This window comes from Ambystoma mexicanum, chromosome 1q, assembly GCF_040938575.1.
Source record: "Ambystoma mexicanum isolate Mex_15411 chromosome 1q, UKY_AmexF1_1, whole genome shotgun sequence".
In the NCBI taxonomy this organism is placed as follows: Eukaryota; Metazoa; Chordata; class Amphibia; order Caudata; family Ambystomatidae; genus Ambystoma; species Ambystoma mexicanum.
The window spans coordinates 812170784-812188762 of NC_090922.1; the positions used below are offsets into that span (position 1 = coordinate 812170784).

A 17979-nucleotide genomic window follows, 5' to 3' on the forward strand; every position below is an offset into this window, starting at 1 on the left:
CATAATAAAGCGTCGCAATGTGAGACCCTATGGTTAGACTTTCGAGGTAAACACCTTTCAGAGACCGTGGACTCCCAACCCGAGGACACTACAAGATGCTAATACAAATCAGGAATCCCAAAACTCTTACTAAGAGACAGTTATGACCCAAGAATAAAGGAAATCCCACAGTAGTGAGCTTAAAATTACTCACTGCAAACAAGTCGAGAAAGAAAGATGCTGCAATGATTTCTGCCCAACCAAAGGTGGGGGGGTGGGTGGGTAGGGGTTATGTTATACTGACTGTTACAACTAAAGAACGGAAACGAATACAACAATGACCTAATGTTTAATGAGATTTAAACTTTGTTCTTTTGATGTAACCGTATGCTAATAGAGTTGTACCAAGTGAAATGTATACATTTTTGTTTAAAACCAATAAAACCAAATGTAAAAAAAAAAAAAAAAAGAACCATGTCACTGTAAGAAAACATGTCCCTGCTGGCTAGCTGGTACAAGAGCTCAGCGGGTTGAGCACTGACTGCTATAACCTGAGTGCAATCTGCAGTTCACAAATTCAAATCCTAAATCCAATGTAGCCCTTTATCCTTCTGAGGTTAAAAAATGAGTACCAACTTTGATTGGGTGATACTTTTATATAAATATATTCTCTGTTCAGTGCTTTGGCAAAAGCGATATACAAATAACAAATCATTATTATTAGTTGCATTTGCCCCCTGACGTCTGTAAAAATAAACGTCATGCGACTTTTAGAGACTGCGGGAGTCGCCAGGAGTGGGGCGTACTTCGTGGGTGCATGCATCTTACTGTTAACATATTCTAATGACACTATTCTAGTCATCTTAAATTAAATGTTAAAAGCTGTAGACTCTCTGTGTCAGAACACACACTTAAGAACTGCTGTGAGAATGAGCTGTCTTCTGTCTCTCATTCCCTGATCACTCCATTGACGTGCAAGTACCAAGTCGCCCATCATGATTTCAATTGCCTAAATATGTATGCATACAAATTCAGGTGCTAGCAATGAAATGTGTTAAATTATTTAATTTAATAATGTATTAATAATATGCATACACAATAGAGTTTTACATATTTTGTCATTTCGCATCAAGATATTTCAATCTGCATAAGTATACTACATTTAACTCATAATACTTCTAAAAATATAGAATATCTTTCGATAATTCTTTTAAAAATTCTAAAATCAACACATAAAATTTCATCATATAAAAAATTAAATTCAGGTCATTCCCTTCTAATAACTTTACCCACACATCATTCATATTGCACATATACATTGAATTGTCATATGACATTAAAAATTGTCTCCGTAGTTTATCCAAACTTTCACACACACACATTATGTGGTGTGAAGATTCTAGAATGTTTATTCCACAGAGACGACAAAACCTAGTTTCTCGTGCGATACCCACTCTGGCGCCTAATATTTCCAGGACATCACAACAATTCAATTTAAACAGCAAATACTAACGAATTGTGGAGCAATTGGGATACGTCAACTGGTACTTTGGTTTGGTCACTCTTGGTGTGAGGTGTTCTATAAATGCCCTATATTAATTTTGGTTGCTAAATTTACTATTCTTTGCTCTCTATCTATTTCAGAGATTAATTTTTTCAATTTACGCTTTGTCTGAATCACAGAGTAGAGCAGCCAACAGTGGTTCTCATTATTTATCCATTTGAGGTAAATAGATCTCCATCTGTCGATCATTTCAAAATCAGATTTAGTATCTATTACCTCATGTTGCTCCATCATTCGCACAATAAATGTATTATTGGCTAACTGAGCTAACTTCACATAGAGCATGGCTGTGGACAACTGCACTTTACTTCTTACACTGGTTATTTCGCTTTCCAGCAGAATATATTCATAAGGCAATGATTTGGGCATTCGCATCAGTATTCTCAGCATTTTTGCCTCAAATTTATCTAGGTCATTTCCAAATTTATTTCCCCAGATTTCAATTCCGTATACCAAACACGAGACAATTTTAGCCCTATACAGTTTAACAACTGTTGCGACCGAGAAGGTGCCCTGATTGCCTATGAACTTATTCAAAGCCATGGTTGCGATCATACATTTTCTTTTAATCTCAGTCCAGTGTTAGTGCCACGTAAGTCTATTATCCACAATAACACCTAAATATTTATATTCATCAACCACTTCTATTGGAAGTTGATTCAGTGACCACCCACCATTGTATCTTTTCTTATTGGCAGGTTTTTTTTCAATCCTCATAATTTTAGTTTTTCCTATATTAATAACAAGGTTATTGACCCTAGCAAACTTTTCCAGTTCATCTAATTTCGCCTGTAAGCCTTTAGGTGTATAGTCAAGCAGTATTATATCATCTGCATATCCCAACCACCTTAGCTGGCATGAGATTGCCTAACTTAATGTCATTCATATGTGTGTTACTGACATTTCTAAGGAAATCTGCTAAATATAAGTTAAACAGGGTAGCAGCTAATGTGCAACCCTGTTAAACTTCTCGCGACGTCTGGATGTTCTCCGATAGATGTCCCTCTCCATCTAATTGAATTCTAACTAAGGTATCTTGATAAAGCAGCTGTATCATATACAGCAGCCCATTTGGTATACCCCAGCGCACCAGTTTGGCCCATAATTTACTGCGAGCTATCATATCAAAAGCTGCCGAGAAGTCCATATAGGCTACATAGACCGGCATTACTAATTGCTAGGCCTTTGTTAAAAGTGCAACCACCCCAAGCACTGTTTATTATCAGGTCCTGTCCTGCCATGGCTTTGTAGATCAACCAGATCCTTTCAACATAGCCCAGAATTTCAGGGATGGGGGATAAAGCCTGGTATGCTCAATGGCCGTTGTGACACTGTTTGCATGTGTTATTGTGTGTGCACATATTAATTGTGTGTGCACACAGTGAATGTCAACAGAGGTGCTGGGTGCATGTATGTATGAGTGACTGTGTGCAAGCATATGTGTGTTGACTTTTGTGTCTGAATGATAAATAATGCATTGTTTGTATGTTCTGAGCGGAATGAAGTTTGTGGATGTAATGTGTCACAGGGTGAATGGCAGGTCCTGCTGAAGATGTGTGGGGCCAATTTCCAACATGATGGTTGGGGGCCCCCTGATTATAGTGAAAACAGTCTGAGGCACCTGTGGGGTGCATACATTACAATGGTGAATACGATAAGGTTAATAGCTGCCAGTTATCACGAGGCGGCCAGCCAGCAGGGAGCTTAAACTCTAAATACCTACTGAAGAGTTCTAAAACCTTTTTTGTCAGTAAGTGGTTGATGTGGAGGAACCAGTGTTAGAAGGCAGTGAGGTGATAACACTTATGTTTTTTTTCCGTGGTAAGAGAAAATGCAGCTTGTAGTGCGAGCACTGCAAGGTGTACATTTTAAGCCCCGAACGAAAATAGAGAAAAATTAATATATTGTAGTGTTACAAGACTACTGACTGGCAACATGAGCCATGTGCTGGAGGGCACCTCTGAGGCCCGATGCCTCTTTCATTTGAAAGGGTTGAAAGGTCCTGATGCTGTCCATGGTGAATGGGTATGAATTGTGTGTGTGTATGTATGTGTGTGCGCGAGAGGCGCTTGGCAGGCATGGTATTTGTTTATGGGCATCGAGAAGGCAAATATGAAATATTACATGGCTGGATTGTCCTTTTTGGGGCAGCCGTTCTAGCCCTTACTTTGACATTACTTTATTCTGGGCATCTTGCTAAAGCAAGCATGGTATGTGTTATTAATTGGTTAGACTGGGCATATTGGGGCAGCCATTCCAGCCCTTTCTTACTGTGTCAGTGGCTGTCACGAGATTTTGTACTGGCATCATTATCAGTCAGCACCTCTTGCGGGGGCATGCAGTTCTCGGCCTTGAAGGTCTGGGTTGGGGGTACATCAATACAGTGAATTCTAAAAGCCCACTCTGGCGTTATAAGTTTCAGAAGACTGGTGTGTCTTTAGAATTGAATTGTAAAGATATGCCACCACGCTTATGAAAGTTATAACAGAGCATCGGCAATGGACTCTTGTGGTGCAGTAGTTTAGTGTTATCTCTCGAGCCTCCATCCCCCCGATCCTCCACCCCCTGCCCATTTCCTTGAGTGGGCACGCACACTGACCTCTGTTAAATGACAAGGAGGCAGCTTGGGGTGAAATGATGTGCAGCGTCTTGGAAGGATGTGCCCAGCATGTATCAGAGGTACATTGGGTGAAATAAGAAGACTGTTGCACGTAAATAAGAACACATTCAGCATATATGCTTAAAAGGCGACAATGGTCCAATTATAAGGTCAGTGCAAAAATGGAAGTGTTGTTGAAACATAAAGTCTACTTTACACGTGCAGTAACCCACCTAATTCTAAACATTAGCAAAAAGGCGCTGAACTCTATATTGAGACACAAGTAAGACCCTGCGGCAAACCCATAGCTTCATTTATTTGCTTACTAAGATGTCTGTTTGGTGAATGTTCTGACGCTACTTTATTCAGATAGAACTTTTTTAAGCTGACATTTCATGCATGCAAATTTCTGGCACCAGGCACGTGGCGGTGATCGACTCGAGCTGCATGTGCAATGAGTATTGCACGGAATTCCTATGGTGCACGCTCTCATTTCATGCAAGTTGCTGTAGTTCAATGATAGAGGAGGAAAACATCAAGGCATTTCATACATTTTTTGAAAGTTGAGCCTCGGTAGCAATTTGAGTAAGATACCATGTGGATGAAAATAACAAACATTGTGTTGATGCTCTCTATAAATAAGGACGCATTCAAATTACATCCCCAGTGCACATTAAGGGCGCCCTCCGAGGTCCATGCGTAAATAGAAAGGTGCTGTTCCGTGTAGAGACAACACTTTTGTTGGAAGCACCGTAGTCTGTTAAAGTAAGAATGTGTCAGACTGGCATCAAAGCCAGGGCGTTTGTAAGTGATTGATTTATTTACAGCCTAACAACGGCCCTAGCAATAATCCATAATGTAGGGCAGGCATTACAAGGGGACTCCTGATAAAGCATTGGTTTTTCATGCAAAAAGAGGTTAAAATATGGCACTTGATTATGAGGTGTTTTCAGAAATAGAAAAGTGTTGTTACGTGTATGAACAACACTTTTCTTGAAAGCACCATATTTTTTTTTAAGTAAGTATGTGTCAGCCTGGCTTCAAAGTCTTGACTTTTGCATGTGTCTGATTTAAAGGCTGACATCAGTCCTAGCAACGGTCACTAATGCAGGGCAGACACTGTGAGGGGATCCTCCGTGCAAAGAAGCACTGGTTTTGCATGTAAAAAAAAAAGAAGTTACGATATGGCGGCAGTGAGGTATCATTAACATCTACTGCACACGTTTTCTTTTGTAATCAAGGCATTTTCCAGGGTTCTATATTCATTCATCGACATTTTTATTTTAATGAGGTCTTTGATGAATTTTTTTTCTGACAAAACTCATCGAAATTGTTTATTTTTATTTTTTGGGGGGTTCCACCATCAGGGTGGGACTGGGCCATAAAATTGTCTTGGGCACCAATAAAAACGTGGCCCGAATTTGCAAGTGACTTTTCATTCCTTTTGTGACACTGTTTGAATAGTAACCAAGGGGAAGTTTTTTGATAAAGTGTGACGCAAATTGTACATTTTAAAGAATATTTATTCACAACTCTGTTCAAACCTATTAGCCTCAGAGTGAATTAACTCTTCAAACTGGCCCAACAGTGGCCCCAACAGTGGCCCACTTTGAACCAAAAAACGGGCCCACAGCAGCATTTTGTGTTTTTGGTTCGGCCATGGGCCTATTGCCCTATAGGCCAGTCCATGCCTGGTCACCAACAAAAACCTATGTGCAACACAGAAGGCCTGAAACGTCACTCTGAAACATGTGCACTGCGGCCCATGAATGCATTTTTTCTGACACCCGCCTCGTCGAGCTGTGGCTGTTGGAGACCACGTGAGTTTAATATTCATGGGGCTGCCTGCCTGGGGTGCTGAGAGCCCTTTGTCAACACAGCACTCTTGGCTACACCCACATCTCTCCCCACAAAGACACGCGAGGGTGCAGTGACGCCCGTCCAGCGCTGCCATTGGACAGCAATTCAGATATAAGTTCTGTGCGGGTCCTCATGTGCAGACAAGCCACCGATCCTGTCCCACAGGTATGTAGAGCCGGCTTGCATATGTGCCTCGCTTTGCTGCGCCGCCAGCCCTCTGCTTCTTCCTAGCCAGCACAGCTCACCTCTGCACTACCATATGCAACACAGACGCCTCTCAGTGGCTGGACATATTATGTTGATTTATGCCGCGCACCGCTACCACCCAAGGGCAGTCTCCAGGCGCATGCAGCCCCAGCACGCCCTATGCATACATGTGTAACCCCAGCTCTCCTCTGCCCACTGGTAGATGGCACCTGGGCAGGACTGCTCCTTGCTTCGGTGGATCGTCTCCCACCTGTGCCTTTTCTATGCTTTCATGTCTAATAGTAGCACTCCTTTGCCCCTTGATATGTACCACCCCCTAACACTCCATTTTAATCTTCATCGCCATCTTACCTTTCCGTTTTGATAGCCTTTGCCCACATTACTGTGTCTTTTATTATTATCGTGGTATTCATTGAACGTAGACCTAGCTCCTGGAAGCAGATCTTGATTCCTAGCGCAGCTCCCTTCCGTTCTCCGATCTGTAACAGACAGGGCCAGCTCCCCTCTGCAGTCTAGCGCCTCACACAGCTCTGCCTTGAAATGCATCCGCGCCCCCTCTGTGCACCGGCCGACTAGACATCTCTATGCCTTGAAATCTGCCATCATGAGACCTTGTTGTGCTGCTATGAAGATGGAGGCACCACTCTTGGCTACCTGCATCTGTTGGGGGCCGCTGGGCACATTAAAGGGGATCTGCATTGAAATGTGCAAAGAATGCATGACGCTGGTCCGAACATTGGTTGGCATGAATTATTCAATCAATTGCCTGGATTCATATTAAAGTCAATTGGTTGATGGATTACCTACCGACCACAACCAAAATCGCGCCATTGGGCAGACGGGGCATGAACAGCGCTAGGAGGCTATTGCCAGGTGAACCTAGATTAGCGGCGCTAGGGGACGTTCTCATGGGCTGCATTTGTGAAGACCAAACGCCAGAAGGTGCAGAGCACTTTGAAGGCAACAGTAGGCTTTCATATGGAATAGGGCTGGGCTTGATTATATCAAACAATGTGTTCATGAATTGTTTTGTCTGCATCCCAATTGAGGGGATACCATCTAGGGATCTGGAGCACATGGAAGGCCCTTTCTGCTGGGAGGGAAAGGGACTTGCTATTTGTTACAGACTAGATTCCATCTCTGGATCTGGAGCACCTGGAAGGCCTTTTCTGCTGGGAGGGAAAGGGATTTGCTATTTGTTACAGACTAGATTCCATCTGTGGATCTGGAGCACCTGGAAGGCCTTTTCTGCTGGGAGGGAAAGGGGCTTGCTATTTGTTACAGACTAGATTCCATCTCTGGCTCTGGAGCCCCTGGAAGGTCCCTTCGGCTGGGAGGGAAAGGGGCTTGCTATTTGTTACAGACTAGATTCCATCTCTGGATCTGGAGCACCTGGAAGGTCCCTTCTGCTGGGAGGGAAAGGGACTTGCTATTTGTTACAGACTAGATTCCATCTCTGGATCTGGAGCCCCTGGAAGGTCCTTTCTGCTGGGAGGGAAAGGGACTTGCTATTTGTTACAGACTAGATTCCATCTCTGGATCTGGAGCCCCTGGAAGGTCCCTTCTGCTGGGAGGGAAAGGGGCTTGCTATTTGTTACAGACTAGATTCCATCTCTGGATCTGGAGCCCCTGGAAAGTCCCTTCTGCTGGGAGGGAAAGGGACTTGCTATTTGTTACAGACTAGATTCCATCTCTGGATCTGGAGCACCTGAAAGGCCCTTTCTGCTGGGAGGGAAAGGGACTTGCTATTTGTTACAGACTAGATTCCATCTCTGGATCTGGAGCACCTGGAAGGCCCTTTCTGCTGGGAGGGAAAGGGACTTGCTATTTGTTACAGACTAGATTCCATCTCTGGATCTGGAGCACCTGGAAGACCCTTTCTGCTGGGAGGGAAAGGGACTTGCTATTTGTTACAGACTAGATTCCATCTCTGGATCTGGAGCACCTGAAAGGCCCTTTCTGCTGGGAGGGAAAGGGACTTGCTATTTGTTACAGGCTAGATTCCATCTCTGGATCTGGAGCACCTGGAAGACCCTTTCTGCTGAGAGGGAAAGGGACTTGCTATTTGTTACAGACTAGATTCCATCTCTGGATCTGGAGCACCTGGAAGGCCCTTACTGCTGGGAGGGAAAGGGACTTGCTATTTGTTACAGGCTAGATTCCATCTCTGGATCTGGAGCCCCTGGAAGGTCCCTTCGGCTGGGAGGGAAAGGGACTTGCTATTTGTTACAGACTAGATTCCATCTCTGGCTCTGGAGCCCCTGGAAGGTCCCTTCGGCTGGGAGGGAAAGGGACTTGCTATTTGTTACAGACTAGATTCCACCTGTGGACCTGGAGCCCCTGGAAGGTCCCTTCTGCTGGGAGGGAAAGGGACTTGCTATTTGTTACAGACTAGATTCCATCTCTGGATCTGGAGCCCCTGGAAGGTCCCTTCTGCTGGGAGGGAAAGGGACTTGCTATTTGTTACAGACTAGATTCCATCTCTGGATCTGGAGCCCCTGGAAGGTCCCTTCTGCTGGGAGGGAAAGGGACTTGCTATTTGTTACAGACTAGATTCCATCTCTGGATCTGGAGCCCCTGGAAGGTCCCTTCTGCTGGGAGGGAAAGGGACTCGCTATTTGGTACAGACTAGATTCCATCTCTGGATCTGGAGCCCCTGGAAGGTCCCTTCTGCTGGGAGGGAAAGGGACTTGCTATTTGTTACAGACTAGATTCCATCTCTGGATCTGGAGCCCCTGCAAGGTCCCTTCTGCTGGGAGGGAAAGGGGCTTGCTATTTGTTACAGACTAGATTCCATCTCTGGATCTGGAGCCCCTGGAAGGTCCCTTCTGCTGGGAGGGAAAGGGACTTGCTATTTGTTACAGACTAGATTCCATCTCTGGATCTGGAGCACCTGAAAGGCCCTTTCTGCTGGGAGGGAAAGGGACTTGCTATTTGTTACAGACTAGATTCCATCTCTGGATCTGGAGCACCTGAAAGGCCCTTTCTGCTGGGAGGGAAAGGGACTTGCTATTTGTTACAGACTAGATTCCATCTCTGGATCTGGAGCACCTGGAAGACCCTTTCTGCTGGGAGGGAAAGGGACTTGCTATTTGTTACAGACTAGATTCCATCTCTGGATCTGGAGCACCTGAAAGGCCCTTTCTGCTGAGAGGGAAAGGGACTTGCTATTTGTTACAGACTAGATTCCATCTCTGGATCTGGAGCACCTGGAAGGCCCTTTCTGCTGGGAGGGAAAGGGACTTGCTATTTGTTACAGACTAGATTCCATCTCTGGATCTGGAGCCCCTGGAAGGTCCCTTCGGCTGGGAGGGAAAGGGACTTGCTATTTGTTACAGACTAGATTCCATCTCTGGCTCTGGAGCCCCTGGAAGGTCCCTTCGGCTGGGAGGGAAAGGGACTTGCTATTTGTTACAGACTAGATTCCACCTGTGGACCTGGAGCCCCTGGAAGGTCCCTTCTGCTGGGAGGGAAAGGGACTTGCTATTTGTTACAGACTAGATTCCATCTCTGGATCTGGAGCCCCTGGAAGGTCCCTTCTGCTGGGAGGGAAAGGGACTTGCTATTTGTTACAGACTAGATTCCATCTCTGGATCTGGAGCCCCTGGAAGGTCCCTTCTGCTGGGAGGGAAAGGGACTTGCTATTTGTTACAGACTAGATTCCATCTCTGGATCTGGAGCCCCTGGAAGGTTCCTTCTGCTGGGAGGGAAAGGGACTTGCTATTTGTTACAGACTAGATTCCACCTCTGGATCTGGAGCACCTGGAAGGCCCTTTCTGCTTGGAGGGAAAGGGACTTGCTATTTGTTACAGACTAGATTCCATCTCTGGATCTGGAGCACCTGGAAGGCCCTTTCTGCTTGGAGGGAAAGGGAATTGCTATTTGACACAGACTAGTCACCAGGGCCGCATAGGCATGTTGGTCGTTTCTGCAAAAGTCTTTGAAGGTGGTTACCAACAGCCTGTTGCAACACGCTGAGAACAGGGGCATAACTACCATTGATGCCACGAATGCAGTGGAACTGGGAGTGGAGCCCATCAGGGGAGGAGGGCAGTCCCAGCCACCCAGCAAATGCTTGCAGCACTGCCTGTCCAGCAAATGCTCATAGCATTCTTCTTAAGTGAGAACCTGAGAGTGAGTAGCACCGCAACTGCTCCCCTGGAGAAGGGATCCTGAGGCCAGGTCTATCCGAGATCGGTTACCCTTTCCTACAGTCAGAGCAGCGCAGCCGCAGGCGCCGCTTGCTCGGGTGCTGAACGGAGCCCGATAAACAGCTACCCAATGCTTGGGGGGCCACAAATGTATTGGTGGACTGACAATTGCAATCATTTGTTGTAAATAGCATACTTTTTGAAATTGCATGTGACAAAAGATTGCTTATTGGGCAATTAACTTGTATTCTTTGGTGTTGCCTGCATGAGCTCTGAACTGTTTCTTCTCAGCCAGCAAGTGCTTAAATTATGCAAATATGCAAGAGAATTTGACACTAATTCGCAGTTATTCTATTAATTTTGCTGTTACTCACCTGGTATTTTTAGGCGCGCATCTTCAGTAATGTGTTCCTTTCACGTTTTAAAGGAGACTCCCTTTTTTTTTTTTACAGTAATGCACACTTTTAGGTGTCTTGTGTAACTATTTACCTCTCTCTAGAGTTGGCTCATCCATAAGTGGCAAACCACCACCCAACATGGAAGAGCCAAAGCCCGACCCAGTGAAAAACATGAGCACCCCCCTCACCTGGGTTATATGTCCCTACATCGACGTGAGTTCTTTTAGGAAATCATTTATTTACGCGACATGTTTTTATATTTGGGGGCACGACTCCCCTTCCCTATATTATAGACCCCACCCCAACGCGCTCCCCACCCCTCGTAACCTCTTACCCCGCCGGTGTTCAACAGTACCCCGTTTTTATTGACAATTTACGATCAATACAGCAACTGCTGTGTAACAATTTAACCCCAGCCTTGCATATGGTGTCGTTTCTGCGTCTCTATGCATTTCTGTCCCATAAAGCAAAGCTCTGGTGATGTTGGCCATGTACCCACCCAGGCGGCTCCATTCCCATCGATGCTCTGACGTCCAGAGTCCTCTAGAGCAGGGAGAGGTTGGGGGGGGGGCAGGGGAGTGGGGGCATTTTCCTTCCTTGCACCGGGGTCCAGGCCTACGCTGTTGCCCTCCTGTGGTCGAGCAGGGAGTGCATTTAGGGCCCCGTTCATGCATTATTTGCCCGGTTCAAAGTGAATTTGAACTGCTGAAAAGTGCCTTTGCCCTGCTGGAACCGTGCAAAGTGTATTTTTGCCGTGCAAAGTTGGGGCAAAGTCAGCGCATAGACATTTTTGCAGTGCAACATGACTTTGCCCCGACTTTGCACAGCAAAAATACACTTTGCACGGTTCCAGCAGGGCAAAGGTACTTTTCAGCAGTGCAAATTCACTTTGAACTGGGCAAATATTCCATGAATCGGGCCCTTAGCGTGGATGTTATTGACGAAAGAGGCAGGGCGAGCATCCGAGACAGCTCAGGGGGTTGTTGCTTAGGATGTTGGGTTTGGACTGTTTGGTTCTTGATGATTTGCGACCTTGCGGATGAAGCCAAGACTTGAAGGAGATGGCACTCGGCTCAGGCATGTGCCACTCATAGGCTTATTGTTTGAAATGCATCATCAATGAAAACTAGTGGAAGGAGCTTGGATGCTTCCGAGGATCAGGGCTTCTGGCGGGGCAGGTGGCAGACACTGCTCGGCGCAGCTGCTGACTGGTGCAGTCTGTGGGCAGGTGTGTGGGTGCTGAGGAAGGCAAAAGGATCCCCATGCCCTTGGTGCTTGGAAATCGTGAACTGCTGCGAGCGCCAATAGGCACTGGCTTTGGTAGATCAGTTTGGCACCTGGCTGTGCGAGATGGCCAACATAAGAACTTAATTGGAGGTGTTTAATCGTATTACACAATCAGGACGAGGAATTCTTACCATGTTTCATGTATGGTAAAGTACATTTGAACTTAGCTTAATGACCACTTCAGATTGTATGGCAACGCAGTAGCAGCAGCCCCCCCCCACCCCTGCCTTGACGTGTGGCATCAGCTCATCTATGAAGCTTGATAGACAGCAACAGCCAAACCACCAGGTCACCTGTGCGCCAGCTCACCTCTATACATTGCTATGCAGCACTAGCTCACCTCTATACATTGCTATGCAGCACCAGCTCACCTCTATACATTGCTATGCAGCACTAGCTCACCTCCATACATCGCTATGCAGCACTAGCTCACCTCTATACATTGCTAGGCAGCACTAGCTCACCTCTATCCATTGCTATGCAGCACTAGCTCACCTCTCCGCCTTCAGAGATAGCACCAGCTCACCTCTATATATTACTATGCAGCACTAGCTCACCTCTATACATTGCTATGCAGCACCAGCTCACCTCTATACATTGCTATGCAGCACTATCTCACCTCCATACATCGCTATGCAGCACTAGCTCACCTCTATACATTGCTATGCAGCACCAGCTCACCTCTATACATTGCTATGCAGCACCAGCTCACCTCTCCGCCTTCAGAGATAGCACCAGCTCACCTCTATATATTACTATGCAGCACTATGCAGCACCAGCTCACCTCTATACATTGCTATGCAGCACCAGCTCACCTCTATACATTGCTATGCAGCACCAGCTCACCCCTATACATTGCTATGCAGCACCAGCTCACCTCTATACATTGCTATGCAGCACTAGCTCACCTCTATACATTGCTATGCAGCACTAGCTCACCTGTGCGCCAGCTCACCTCTATACATCGCTAAGCAGCACTAGCTCACCTCTATACATTGCTATGCAGCACTAACTCACCTCTATACATTGCTATGCAGCACTAGCTCACCTCTATACATCGCTAAGCAGCACTAGCTCACCTCTATACATTGCTATGCAGCACTAGCTCACCTCTATACATTGCTATGCAGCACTAGCTCACCTCTATACATTGCTATGCAGCACTAGCTCACCTCTATACATTGCTATGCAGCACTAGCTCACCTGTGCACCTTCAGAGATAGTACCAGCTCACCTCTATACATCGCTATGCAGCACTAGCTCACCTGTGTGCCTTAATAGCACAAGCTCACCTCTATACATTGCTATGCAGCACTAGCTCACCTCTATACATTGCTAGGCAGCACCAGCTCATCTCTATACATTGCTATGCAGCACTAGCTCACCTGTGCGCCAGCTCACCTCTATACATCACTATGCAGCACTAGCTCACCTCTATACATTGCTATGCAGCACTAGCTCACCTCTATACATTGCTATTCAGCACTAGCTCACCTCTATACATTGCTATGCAGCACTAGCTCTCCTCTATACATTGCTATGCAGCACTAGCTCACCTCTATACATTGCTATGCAGCACTAGCTCACCTGTGCGCCTTCAGAGATAGTACCAGCTCACCTCTATACATCGCTATGCAGCACTAGCTCACCTGTGTGCCTTAATAGCACCAGCTCACCTCTATACATTGCTATGCAGCACTAGCTCCCCTCTGTACATTGCTATGCAGCACCAGCTCACCTCTATACATTGCTATGCAGCACTAGCTCACCTCTATACATTGCTATGCAGCACTAGCTCACCTGTGTGCCTTCAGAGATAGTACCAGCTCACCTCTATACATCGCTATGCAGCACTAGCTCACCTGTGTGCCTTCAGAGATAGTAGCAGCTCACCTCTATACATTGCTATGCAGCACTAGCTCACCTGTGTGCCTTCAGAGATAGTAGCAGCTCACCTCTATACATCGCTATGCAGCACTAGCTCACCTCTGTGCCTTCAGAGATAGTACCAGCTCACCTCTATACATTGCTATGCAGCACTAGCTCACCTGTGTGCCTTCACAGATAGCGCCAGCTCACCTCTATACATTGCTATGCAGCACTAGCTCACCTGTGTGCCTTCAGAGATAGTACCAGCTCACCTCTATACATTGCTATGCAGCACTAGCTCACCTGTGTGCCTTCACAGATAGTAGCAGCTCACCTCTATATATTACTATGCAGCACTAGCTGTCAGGCTGTTCACCCTCACCACCCTTCTCCTCACCTGAGGCTTCCTCTTGTTTGTCCTTGGAGTGTTTGGAGGATCTTCGGAGAGTTCTGGGATCTTCCTTTGTAGACTTGTCTCTGGACCTCCTGTCATGCAAGTAGGGTCTGGCTCCCTCGGAGGCCACCTCGACAGGAAGTGGGACCTGTCTTCGGGAGCCCCGAGGAGCCAAGGCCCTGCGACAGGGAAAAGACCGATGGACGGTAAAAAACCCTGTGTCGTCTTCCTGAGATTGTATTGAATATGAGACTCTCCAATAGTGTGGTAGTGAGTGATCCGGAGTGAACCCAGGAAACTGTGAATCAAGTAAGTTCGTTCTGTCCACCAAAGTGAAGATGGCTTGAGGAAAAGAAGGCAGGATCCGATCCATGGAGACTTGGCCGGATACTAGGTAAGCAGCAATGAGAAGCGATGAGGGAGGAAAAAGAAGAGGGATAGAGCCTGGAACGGGGAAATGGTCCGAGCAGAGAGGGAAAGGTAGGAAAAGAGGAGAAGCAGTTTAAGTCCCTACTTACCAGAAACGGTTGGATCCACGAAAGGCACAGGGAGGAACACGTAGATACGCGAGGATGGCGGTGGACCGCTAGTACGAGTGGCAAGATGCCGAAAGCAAAGGAAAAGACTGAGAAGGCGTAACGGACAAGTGCCGTGAAAGCACTAGGGAAGTAGGGAAAAGCAAAGTTAAACGGAGGTAAAGGCAAGCGGGTAGGAGTAAAACTGCAGGAGGCACTGAAGGAGCTAAGACGGAGTATTAGCAGAGCGCTGGTATCACAGGGAAAAATAACACAGATACAACGCGTCGGGAGGTGGGCGGGGCTTGCTTAAATAACAAAGGCAGCCATGTTGGAGGAGGACTGGACTGCTAACTGAAGGTTCTCTGTGGCGAAAACTTTCACTTCTGCCATAACTTCCAGGGATGGATCCTGACAGTATAACCCTTCTCCCTCCGAAAGCCCCCTGGTTTTCCCAGGTATCTTTGGTGAAACTCTCTCAGTAACCTTGGAGCATGCAGATGGTGTCTGGGTTCCCAGGTTCTTTCTTCAGTGGAGAAGCCCTTCCAATGGACAAGATATTGGAGACTGCCTTGATAATACCGAGAATCCACAAAGTATTCCACTTCATACACTTGTGGTTCTACTGTGGTCGGAGTCTTGGCTTTCTGAAACTTTCGTGAGAAAGGATCCACCTTATATTCTTTAAGCAGTGATGTGTGGAAAACAGGGTGTACTCTCTGGAGGTTCTTAGGCAGGCGGATTTCGTATGCCACTGGGTTTATTTCTTTCACAATAGGATAAGGACCCAGATATCGTGGAGCAAACTTGCCGGTGTGTATCCACTTGGGTAGATACCTCGTGGATAACCAGACCCTTTGTCCGGACTTCCAATCTGGATTGGGTCTTCTGCTTCTGTCAGCCCACTTCTTTTGTGCTAGTTGACTGTCCTCTAATGCTTCTCTCGCCAACTTATGTACTTTCTTTAGTTCTGATAACCGGTCATCTATGGCAGGAGATTTGGTGGGTTGCATTCCGGACCAAGGCATCTGCTGAGGATGGTAACCATAAGTGCAATAGAAAGGACTCATTCTAGTCGAGGTGTGGTAGTTGTTGTTATAGGCGAACTCGGCCTGCGCGAGGTAGGAAGACCAGCTCTCCTGTCGGTTGCTGCAAAAACATCTTAAGTACTGCTCAAGTCCGGCATTAAGTCTCTCTGTCTGACCGTTGCTCTGTGGGTGAAAGCCGGACGACAGTGCTCTATGAATCCCCAACTGTTGACACAACGATGTCCAGAACCTGGAGGTAAATTGGGTACCTCTATCCGAGACGATGGTTCGAGGCAGGCCATGCAAGCGTACTATATCCCGGAGGAAGACTGAAGCCGTCTTTGGAGCTGACGGAAGACCTTCTAATGCTGAGAAGTGGGCCAGCTTACTGTGTGAATCAATAGTTACCATGATTGCGGTCATTCCTTCTGATTTCGGTAGATCGACAATAAAATCCGTAGACACGTGTTCCCAAGGCTGGGTGGGTAGGGTAGGTTGCTGCAGCTTGCCCAATGGTTTGCCTGTTTGGTATTTGTTGGTAGCACAAATCGGGAAGGCCGAAACGTATCTCTCTACGTCCTTGTGGAGTTCTGGCCACCAGAACCTTCGGCTTATGAGATCCTGGGTCTTCTTGATACCGGGGTGTCCAGCGTGGGGGGTATCATGACACCAGGAGAGGATCTGTTCCTGAAGTCCTTTAGACAGGAGAAACAACCCAGTACTGTGGTAGTACAAACCATCGTTGGCCAGATTGACAGTGGTTGGAATGGTTGATAGTGAACCGTATTGGGTGGTAAGTTCTTGCAAAAAGAGAGAGACACCTGCCGTGATCTTAAGGTTGGGAAACAAGAGATCGTGATCTTGATTATGGTTGGTTTCTTCTCCTTGACATCTGGAGAGGGCATCTGCCATTTTGTTCTCTGACCCTGGTAAATAAGTGATGTTAAAGTCATATTGAGAGAAGAAATATGCCCATCTAGCATGTCGGGCGTTGGTACACTCCATCTGCTGTAACACTCTGAGGTTACGATGATCAGTTCGTACTTGAAATGGGTGCGCTGCTCCTTGTAACAAGTGTCTCCACTCTTGGCATGCCAGTTTGATGGCCAGTAGTTCTCTTTCTAAAACAGAGTAGTTTTGTTCGCTTTTGGTCAGGGTTTTGGAATAATACGCTACTGGATGCGTGAGACCGTCTTCTGCCTCTTGCAATAGAATGGCTCCCACTGCTCCACCCGAGGCATCGGTTTCCATTATAAACGGTCTTGCTTGATCTGGTTGCACTAGTATGGGAGCGGAGGTAAACAGCTCCTTGTACTGTAAGAAGGCTCCTTTCTGTTCTGGTCCAAAGGCGTACTGAACCCCTTTTTTAAGGAGACCTGTGATGGGTAACATCAAGTTAGAAAAGTTGGGGATAAATTGACGATAGAAATTAGCCAGACCTAGGAAAGACTGGATCTCCTTGACACATTTTGGCTCCTTCCAGTGCAGGATAGCCTTTATCTTTCCGAGTTCCATCTTGATCCCTTCCTTCGAGAGGACATAACCTAGATAAGAGACGGAGGTCACTTCAAACTGGCACTTTTCTGGTTTGACCAGGAGGTGATTTGCTCGGAGCCGATGTAACACTCTTTTGACTTGTTCACGATGGTCCAGTAGCTCTTGAGAATATATCAATATGTCATCTAGATAAACGACCACCGAAACAAACAACATGTCGGAGAAAATCTTGTCGATAAACCTCTGAAAGACCGCAGGGGCATTTACCAGGCCGAAGGGCATAACCCTGTATTCATACAATCCGAATGGGGTCCGAAATGCGGTCTTCCACTCGTCACCTCTCCTCAATCTGAGGAGATGGTAGGCTCCTCTAAGGTCCAATTTGGTAAAGTAAGAAGCACCTCTAACAGCTTCTAGGATGTCCCTTATGAGAGGCATAGGGTAGTGATTGCGGATTGTGATCTGATTTAACCCTCTGTAGTCTATGCAGGGACGTAGTTCGGTGGTGTCCTTCTTAGGAATGAAAAACAGTGAAGCCCCCCCTGAAGACCTTGATTCCTGTACTAGACCGTTCTGCAGGTTGTCATCCAGATATTTTCTTAAGACCTGTCTTTCGGAAAGAGATAGGGGA

At 46.5% G+C, this 17979-nt stretch overlaps 1 protein-coding gene across 1 annotated transcript in view; it reads left to right on the top strand.

The window, feature by feature from the left end:
* Positions 1-6121: 6121 nt before the first annotated feature.
* LOC138536951 (uncharacterized) overlaps positions 6122-17979 on the top strand; it is a 56558-nt gene continuing 44700 nt past the window's right edge. The window contains exon 1 of the mRNA XM_069641415.1: positions 6122-6167. The gene's annotated coding sequence lies outside the window, so the exon portion shown is untranslated. The remainder of the gene's footprint in view (positions 6168-17979) is intronic.